Consider the following 10,000-nt stretch of genomic DNA (forward strand, 5'->3'; position numbering starts at 1 on the left):
GCGAGTAAGCCCAATAGCACACAAATGGCTGTTAAGGGGAAATCATAATTATACCATTGGCAAGGAACGTGTTTGGCAAGGAAAGTGCCGTAAGCTTCCCGTAGCGTGATCAAAACCAGAGTAATCACTCTGGCCAACCTAAAGGAACGACCCATGATAACTTCAATCAAATACATGTCGCTGACGCGAAGCGCGGGATCACTTGTGCAAGCGAGTTACGATTGGTTTTGTTTTTACTTGTGATTGAATGCCTAACTTGTATGGTGCAAACGTTTTAGAGCCAATCAAGTATTCGTCGCGAATGATGAAAAACCAAGGTAAATGTGACACTCACGTGAAAACTGCTTCGCTCCCAGTATCAACATCCAGTAACCCCTGTCATTAATAATCATAAAACCCTATGATTCGAAAGCTTAACGAAAGCACTGAAATTGGCAGCATTATTATATATAATTGTGTTATTATTGTGTTATCCTATGGCCAGCATTGATCCTCTAAAGTCTGCCAAAGTCTCATAACTAAAGTGTATTGTCTAAGCTAAAAAAGCCTAATGTATGCTAATAAATCTTTCAAGGGTCTTAGGAACTGTCCCAACGTAAGATAATCCAGACTTTCTTACAGCTCTGGCAGCAATGCATTTCAACCTCAGTCTGCTCTTCACAGAAAGGATCTTGCGTGCTTCATCAGTTTCAGCGATATCCATAGCTGTTTTGCCTTCACTGTCGACCAGGTCCTCGTGGATTCCTCCATCAAACAATATCTCTAACACATCCATTAACAGCTGCCTTTGGTGTTAATGCATTCACATTACAGCCTGCATGCATAATAAGCTTCATGGTCTCAACACAAGGAAGCTTGCATACAAGGCGCAAGCATTCCTTTTAATTTCGGTTTTATACCAAGCAGCCAAGTGTAAAAGTGTATTTCCATCACGAGTGCGAGGGTTTAAACGAAGAAATCTCTGCAGAAAGTCAAAAATGGCTGTGGTTTTCTTACTTTCTAGAACTTGGACTTTGGTGTGTATCATTAATAGATACAGAGCACAATAAATCAGTTTTTCTAAGCAAATTGGCCTCATGTTCCTCCAGTTTCGTTGCACTGGACATCAACTTTTCTGCTTGTCTCTCATATTCTATAACCAGTTTTTCAAACATTCCGTCTACACATTTTGATCTTAAAAGCGCTTTCTTTCGCACCATTTCGCCAAATAGGTCTGCCATTATTTCTAAATCTTTTGTGACTGACACATTACAACGTTGACCTATCTCCATTGCATGTTCCCACAAAACAATGCCTAGTTCGTAGTTCTCTGAGTCAGCAAGAACCGCACCACGGTATCTGATCGGAAGGCGAAGTTCTGTATTATCAGTTCCAAAGATTCTCTCTCTGATTATAAGACCCTCCATGTGGATGGCATGATCATCTCCTTCTAACAGAACAAGTTCTTCAAGAGTTTGACTCTCATTTCTACCTGATAAACTTCCATAAAGGTTCCATTTGGTTCTTAAGAAGGGCGCAGGATTTTTCTTGAACTCTTTCTTGCATGCCACGCTTCATGTATGAAAAGTTGCTTTCTCGATGTCAAAAACATTAGGTTCCTTGGCAATAGTGGCACCGAGAAACCCGAGTCCTTCAATTCTCTGTTCCTTTGTAGATTCTGGCCCGTTTATAAAATATTCCATCAGGTCAATCTTACACTTAGTACTCGCCAGAAGAAGTGGTGTTAAACGTTGAATATTTGGCAACTGGGACGCCCCAAGAGCTACCAATTCTTTAGCAATCTCAAAGTGATCCTTGTAAAATAGCTTCGTGCAGAGCTGTATTCCTTTCTTGTCTTGAAGATCCATATTTGCGCCACGTTCGATAAGATAGGTGACAACGTTCATGTGCCCATTGTAGCATGCCATTATCAATGGGTTATGATGAAACGCGTTAGGTGCATTAACATCGGCCCCATTTTCAACTAAACAACTTACAGTATCAAGGCGTCCATCGCAAGCAGCTCACCTTAAGGTTACTTCAAACCTTCGCGGGTGTCCTCCAGAAAAAAATTCGTACGCGCGCTGTTTTCAAGGCAACCCTCACAAACTATATATCAACAGAAAGGTTATAAAATGTAGAATTCGATAAAATTATGTTTTGTTTTGAATTTTGCTTTCCAAAGGCGGCAGAGGCCGTCAACTCCAAAATGACTGACTGACGTTCCAGCGAATTAATCGGGTATCAAATGCGATCGTTCATGCAAAATAACTGTGCAGTGTTAATCATTAAGTCTCAATCTCCAAAAACGTGTCAGCATTTTCTTTTATTTCTATTGGTTATCTTTTTATAGATCTGTCAAGTTCGACTATCGAAAAATTCGCGTAACCTGTTGCGTTAAAGGCCGCCACCAGAAAAGTATTTAAAATAAGGGAATTCGCCGACACGCTTTTGTTCCATATCTATCAGGTTCTACTGAGCTATGCTTGTTTTGTTGTGAATAATGCTCAGTAAGTCGATTGTCTAAGAGACAGACTGAGACCACTGCGAGGTCACAACCCTCGGAAACTAGTCAGTAAATTCAGTTGTCACGATACTGATATTTTAACATCTATTTAAGTATACCGAACAGCTTTCCGACAGCCGTAGTTCGAATACACTGTGTCCCTTGACGAACAGATAATGGCCAAGGACAAATATTCGAGCATATTTTCGCGCCAAATGGAGACTATTGTGTTTATTAGCCTTCAATTATTTTTCGCAACACGAGCCGTTTTGAAAATTGGGGAAATGCCACTCGGATACTCCTCAGTTTTAGCTGGGGAATATCCAGTCACGTGACGCGATTAGACCAACCGTGCGCGAGCGAACTGAGATATATGATGGACTACAGGTTTTGATATCAACAAAAAAAAATCGCTCAGAGAAAAAAAAAAATGCACCTTTGTTCCTTTACACAACAATGTGACTCGGAAGTCCCGATACTTCGACTGCAAAGACGCAAGAAAGTGATAATAAAAATTAACTAAACCAAAGGACTGGTTTATCTCGCTGATCTTTGGTGATAATACTTACGAGTCCCTGTCCATAAAAATGGGAAATAACTCGGCAAGGGTCGAAAATTCGATTTCGCTCATATTCTTATGGTAGATAGGCTAGGGCATGACAAAAACTACTGGATAGTTTTTTTGGCAAAATATCCTTTTATTTCAAAGAAATATGCAAATTACCAAATTCCGTTAAAATCGTCATTTGACGCACCATTTTATTAAACAAGTTTGAGAGCCTCGCATGCAAAACCACATCATTTTTCCGTCTTTAAAACACTCAAATATTTTTGTGCAATGTTTAAATGTGTACTGGGTTGATTTTAGGGAATGTTGCGTTGTCTTTTTGGGTGTACAATAATTAAATTTCGAAGACATGTATTTCATTCACTTAAAAGTACTTCGTGAATATAATTAATTTTCAACTCGGCGCTTCTAATAACAAAAGGACTATTGTTTAGGTTTAACAAAAGGGCTATTGTTTATGTTAAATCACCGAAACGGACCCACTACAATGGACCATTTCTTGATATTGAGCCTTGGGGAGCTCCATACGTAATTGTTTTGGGCTCGGACTGATATTCTGATAATTGGACAAACTGCTTACGAGCAGACATATAATCGTCAAGCCAGGAGAGCAAGTCACCTGATACACCAATGGCTTTTAGCTTTTCTAGTAGGATAGTATGGTTTACGGTGTCAAAAGCTTTTCGAAAATCAATGAAAAGTACGCCCACTTTTAGGCCCTTGTCCGGTGCATTTCTCCATGTTTCAGTTAGATGAGGTAAAAGGCTCTCGGTTGAATAATTTTTTCGAAATCCCCATTGTTTGTGGCATAACAAACCTTGTGTATCCATATGGTTGTTCAGGGTATCGCAGACAACATCTTCTAAGATTTTTCCTGGGATACTGAGAAGGGAGATTGGCCTGTAGTTGTTTACGTCTGTTGGTGATCCTTTCTTAAATATGGGACTGACACGTGATAATTTCCAGCTTGAGGGAAAAGATGCATCTCTGACACTCTTCATAAAAATTGGTAATAGACTATGGATAACAGGGTCACCAATTATAGAGAGGTCCCTTGGGGATACATGGTCAGGACCAGTAGCCTTTTTGGGGTTAGCAGCCTTCATCAGTTTTTCTTTTACCAGATCCCAGCTCATGTAGGTGTTGTTTCTGGTAGGTGTGACTCTAGTGATAAAGGTGTTTAAGGATGAGAAGTCCAAAGGATCGAGTTGCTTAGTGAGGTCTTCGCTGACATTCACAAAAAAGTCATTGAAATGCTCAGCCTTCTGTAGGTCATTGGTTATTATCTCCTCGTTGTGGTTGTGATTACAGATTGGACTAATGTTTTTGACTTTGTGTTTTCTCAAAACTTGGTTAGTCAATTTCCAGAATTCATTAGGGTTGGTAGTTTCTTTGAATAATTTTTGCCACTAAGCAGCTTCGGCACTCTTTAATAGCTTTTTCACCTCGAGTCTCTTCTGTTTATAGAGACTCCATAACTCAGGATCGCCTGATGACTTTGCCTTTTTTAGGAGTTTATATCTCATGTTCTTTTCTTTTCTAATGGAGGTGTTAATCGGTAGGTTGGAAAACCAGGAATTCGGAATTCGGAATTTTATTAAAAAAAATAAAAAAATAAATTTAAAAAAAAAAAATAATAAAAAATAAAAAAAAACACTATCGACTCTGTTGCCGTAATTGGGCGGAAAGAGAGTGACTGGTATCCATTTGTTTATGAAGATGGATCAAAGTGCTGGAGAATGTCAAGAGTTCAAAACCACTACTACCACATAAACTTGCCCTGTCTGAAGAACCGTAACCACGACTTCACAATATCTCACTTAACATCTTTGTTAAGCAGGATGGAGGGAGGACTTATTATTTCTAATGCCATGGCACAAGAGCTATGGGAGAGATTCGGAGAAACGATATTTCAATAGCGTGACAGCCAGCTTAACTATTTAGGATTGCGTTACTAATATAGGCCGCTAGGAATAATTGAAGACAAGAAAACTCAATGTACAATATACTATCATGCAAAGAAAGAACAATTAAACCTTTTTTAAAAAAAGCCAATGTTCCGAATTCCAATCACTATGCCTTCTCGTCCAAATTCATAACTTCTTTAACAAAGCTTCAAATCTCTTGTGTGACACACCTTTTACTCAGAAACAAAGAACAAAGTACAGGGAATGTGAGGGTGTTTCTTGTTAAGGTTTTTTCTTGTTTTCTGTATATTTTTTTATAATTTAAAAGTAAGGTATTGCGTGACCACATATCGTGACTCAACGGTAGGTTGGAAAACCAGGAATTCGGAATTCGGAATTCGGAATCCGGAATTCGGAATTCGGAATTTTATTTAAAAAAATAAAAAAATAAATTAAAAAAATAAATAAAAAAAAATAAAAAAATAAATAATAATAATAATAATAGTAATAATAATAATAATAAATAATAATAATAAATAAATGTAAAGAAAAAATAAATTATTAATTTAAAGTTATAATAAAACCTAGAATCTGAACTCTGGACTCTTGCGGCTTGACAATCAGACGGTTGCAGTTGAGTCACGATATGTGGTCACGCAATACCTTACTTTTAAATTATAAAAAAATACACAGAAAACAAGAAAAAACCTTAACAAGAAACACCCTCACATTCCCTGTACTTTGTTCTTTGTTTCTGAGTAAAAGGTGTGTCACACAAGAGATTTGAAGCTTTGTTAAAGAAGTTATGAATTTGGACGAGAAGGCATAGTGATTGGAATTCGGAACATTGGCTTTTTTTAAAAAAGGTTTAATTGTTCTTTCTTTGCATGATAGTATATTGTACATTGAGTTTTCTTGTCTTCAATTATTCCTAGCGGCCTATATTAGTAACGCAATCCTAAATAGTTAAGCTGGCTGTCACGCTATTGAAATATCGTTTCTCCGAATCTCTCCCATAGCTCTTGTGCCATGGCATTAGAAATAATAAGTCCTCCCTCCATCCTGCTTAACAAAGATGTTAAGTGAGATATTGTGAAGTCGTGGTTACGGTTCTTCAGACAGGGCAAGTTTTTGTGGTAGTAGTGGTTTTGAACTCTTGACATTCTCCAGCACTTTGATCCATCTTCATAAACAAATGGATACCAGTCACTCTCTTTCGGCCCAATTACGGCAACAGAGTCGATAGTGTTTTTTTTTATTTTTTTTTAATTTTTTTTTAAATTTATTTTTTTATTTTTTTTAATAAAATTCCGAATTCCGAATTCCGGATTCCGAATTCCGAATTCCGAATTCCGAATTCCGAATTCCGAATTCCTGGTTTTCCAACCTACCGGTGTTAATCCATGGAAGAGAGTTATCTCTTATCCGAACATCTCGTCGGGGTAAGTGGTGGTGTAGGATTTCGTTACATAAGTATTACCAAGCATCAACGCTATCATCGATGTCATCGAATAAACCAGTTATATGCCAGGGGGCTTGATCGAAATCGCTTTTAAGTTGCTTTGTGTCTAGCGATTTATAGTTCCTGGTTGAGATAACTTTGGGTTTCGGATTACTTCTTGCAACGTTGAAGACAGCAAATATTAGGTGGTGATCAGAGATGCCCAAGTCGATGGAACCAGAGGTTTGGATTTTTGAAGGTTGAACGCCTTCCAAACTAAAATGTGGCATTCCAATTTGGAACAATTCCGAAGGGTACTGGTATTTGATGCCGAAAAAGTTTGTGTTTCCGAAAGGTTTTGGCTTATTGGAAGGAGAAAAAGAAGTGTTCAGTTGAGTCCGCCAGGGACAATACATCCAATTTCACCAAAATGTACAATTTCATGTAAAAAAGATCGTGCACCCATCGCGCTTTCCTTTTTTGAGAGATTCAGATTTTCTGATCTCCCGGCCCACAACTTATCAGAATAAAACGGTCATCTGTCTATGATTCTAAAAGGATTCAGAATTTCTGATCCCCCAAGACTTTAATAGATTCAAAAAACTGATCCCCAGTCCACAACCCGTCAGAGCAAAACAGTCATCTACTTATAATTCTAAATGCATTCAGAATTTCTGATCCCCATCACCTCACGGGACAAAAACGGCTATCTGTTCATGGTTCTAAAAGTATTGCGAATTTCTGATCCCCCTCCCCCACCAAATCTGCTAACATGATAGAAAGAGCTGTTGATTTATAATTCTACAACAATTCAGAATTTCTGATCCCACATGACTTAAAGGGATTCAAAAATTCTGATCCCCCAGTGCATAACTTATCAGAACAAAACGGTCATCTACCTATAATTCTTTAAAGGATTCCGAATTTCTGATCCCCCTTATCAGGTGACAGGACAGAAATAGCCGTCTATTTATAATTCACAAGAAATTAACTAGATGTCTGATAGCTAAAAAGTAACGATTGGATAGTAACTTTAAACACATTACAGACAAAATGGATCACAGAGCAAAGGGCATCAGAAAAGTACACAAATGAAATATTCACAGATAGGTCATTATTTATAACGATTTAAAACCACGCCAAAGGATCGAGACAAAAATTACAGTTTCATGCCGGACAGTGAAAGGTTTTATTTTCAATTCAAAAAGATATGAATTTAGGCTCCAGAATTACAAGCTGTTATTTAAAGTTCACATCAAAGATAACAAGAATTTTAATCAGGACTCAGCTGCCGTCTGCGCCACCTCCGTTTTCTGCTTTTTAAATGTGTTCGTTTCGGATTGACGGCCGCTATTCTTGCCCTTTTTTTTTCCTCTGCTCTGCAATGAAGCAATTGAAGCTAAATATTTTTATAAATAGCGATAGAATTAACATTGTTTTTCATTAATCAATTGATCGGGAGAGTATTCTTTTGAAAAGAATAAAGAGCAGTATGTAGGCAATGCGGCAGTGAAGTGTATCGAGCGTGATCTGTAGCTTCAAATCAATTCAGTGTAAACTTTAAGTTACCTCTTCAAAAAGCACACTAACAAGCTATTATGCAAGCATTTTCATACATAGGAAATGCGTGTGAATAATTTCCTCGTTACGGGTGCTAATAAAATCAGGAGAACAAACGTTTTTCTTGTGTTTTAGTGATCGCAGAATAAATATAACAACGAAATTTCTTCAGCAACAACATTGATTTCGATTCAAAGATTGAGCAGCTAACTTTAATGTTGAGCAACAATTATGATATACTTACTTTTCTGCGACTTGCCTTTCTTTCACCGAAGCAATCAAGATACTCATTTGAACTTGGACAAATCATTCCATGTTGCTTGCTGCTATTGACAATGTTGGATTCGAAATTGCGCGCAAACAGGAGGGAGAGGTGAACACGTCAGATTTGGCTGACCCTATGATCATGGCCATTATGACGTCACGGCGAACGAAGCGCGCAAATGCACACAATTTTCGAAAATGGCGCCGTCTACCTTTAACTAAACAACTGCTGGAGCGGGCTTCTCCACTCATTGTTGCCTCAAATGGTGTTGTGTTTTTGTCGAGAACTGCAATTATCATCTTTCTTTCTTGAGAGGTAAGTGGAACAGTAAATATGACCGAAAGATCACGCGAAAAGTGTATTTTAAGCGTTTCTGTCTTTGCCCGGCAGTGAAGATTATGAGTAAAAGTTATGACTATTCGCACGGTAAAGTTTCTTTTTTTCCATAATCGGTCAAACAACGAAATGTGAAATTAGGCCCTAAGATAGTTTATTCATGTAGCAAAATATTGTAATTGAAGAAAACTTGTATTGAGGGACAGTAAAAATGATCAGTCCATCTGAAGCTCCGAACTCATCCTGTTCTGTTGTATGATCGGAGAACGAATATCCACGGTTATTATCACTGTAATAATGAGACCTTTTACGAACCGGGAGCATTTCAAATAAGGGGGTCCCAGAAAGGAACTAAACGCGACTGGCAGAAGGAAAGACGAAAAAATATCTTGCACCGATGAAATTAAATTAAACCACAGCGCACTAGATCACATGCGCTGGAGGAACCAGATTAAAACTTTGCCTACTCCTGGTCCGCATTATTATTAATTAAACTGAATAGCAACTATCCTATTGTATCTTTCAAAGGTGTAAAGGATATCTTACCTTTGTCTTCTATGTTTTTGTTACCTTCATTCAAGTTTTTGTGTTTGATTTGAGGACAGATATTGAGGGCCAAGTACAAGCTTATAGATATGCCCCAGTTTGTACTTGCATTTAAATGTAGAATCTTGGTCAATTTTTGGATCCTTGGCCTCCTTTCTCTCCTGGAGAAGACATGTGAGGATGAGAATTCTCCTTGTATGAGCTCAACTTGTAGTTCTGCTGGTTGTTTCATAATCAAGTATACCCTATATTTGTTTGACATTGTAAGCGTACTCTCCTTCCAGTAAAGGCGTTGTCATGAAGAAAGTTGGAAACATGGGGTCATCATTTCAAATGAAAACTTTTAGGACTTTTTATGCCAGGAAATGAAAAATAAAACTGATTCGTATGTCAGCCATAAAAATATGTTTACATGTAGTTGATAGGTTGGTTGGAAAGGAAACCATTTGCACAGGTATGTGATCTTCAATGGCTTGTACATGCTTTTTGAATTTATCCACCTACTCAAATGGCCTCTTATTGCGACCACCTGATTATCAAATTGAGAATATCCAAGATATCCAGAATACTGCTGTTTGTCTCATTACTAGCTGTTGAAAAATTATCACTTTCATACAATCCTTAAGGGACTTCACTCGCTGCCTATGTCATATATCTGTTCATTACCGAAAAGCCAACATTAAATTATGTGATGGCAAACCAGAATCAAAAACAAATGTTAATAAGAGACTAAACAAGCGTGTAATCCACATTTTTGTTGCTACAATGCATTCTTGTCCAAATGTTTGGAAGTACTGCTCAAACTCAAAGTATGGAAAGCAAAGAAAAAATGTTCAATTCATTAGTTGGTCATACATAGATATCATGTTATTATGACAAGTATTTATTTTTT

General features: G+C 37.7%; 2 long non-coding RNA genes and 1 pseudogene across 2 annotated transcripts in view; 1 reads left to right on the forward strand and 2 right to left on the reverse strand.

The window, feature by feature from the left end:
• The window catches only part of LOC149105219 (protein fem-1 homolog B-like), a 5,137-nt pseudogene extending 948 nt beyond the window's left edge, over positions 1 to 4,189 (reverse strand).
• Positions 4,190 to 7,560: 3,371 nt separating this feature from the next.
• LOC149105220 (uncharacterized) lies at positions 7,561 to 8,423 on the reverse strand. The gene is made up of 2 exons (XR_016210145.1): positions 8,206 to 8,423; positions 7,561 to 7,780 (listed from the first exon to the last, which is right to left on the reverse strand). It is a non-coding gene; the product is annotated as an uncharacterized LOC149105220 (long non-coding RNA).
• A 52-nt stretch (positions 8,424 to 8,475) lies between these two features.
• LOC149105221 (uncharacterized) overlaps positions 8,476 to 10,000 on the forward strand; it is a 9,608-nt gene continuing 8,083 nt past the window's right edge. The window contains exon 1 of the long non-coding RNA XR_016210143.1: positions 8,476 to 8,541. This is a non-coding gene — a long non-coding RNA (uncharacterized LOC149105221). The remainder of the gene's footprint in view (positions 8,542 to 10,000) is intronic.

The sequence above is a fragment of the Orbicella faveolata genome, unplaced genomic scaffold (assembly GCF_042242905.1).
Source record: "Orbicella faveolata isolate gen_17 unplaced genomic scaffold, um_ofav_v1 contig_34, whole genome shotgun sequence".
NCBI lineage: Eukaryota > Metazoa > Cnidaria > Anthozoa > Scleractinia > Merulinidae > Orbicella > Orbicella faveolata.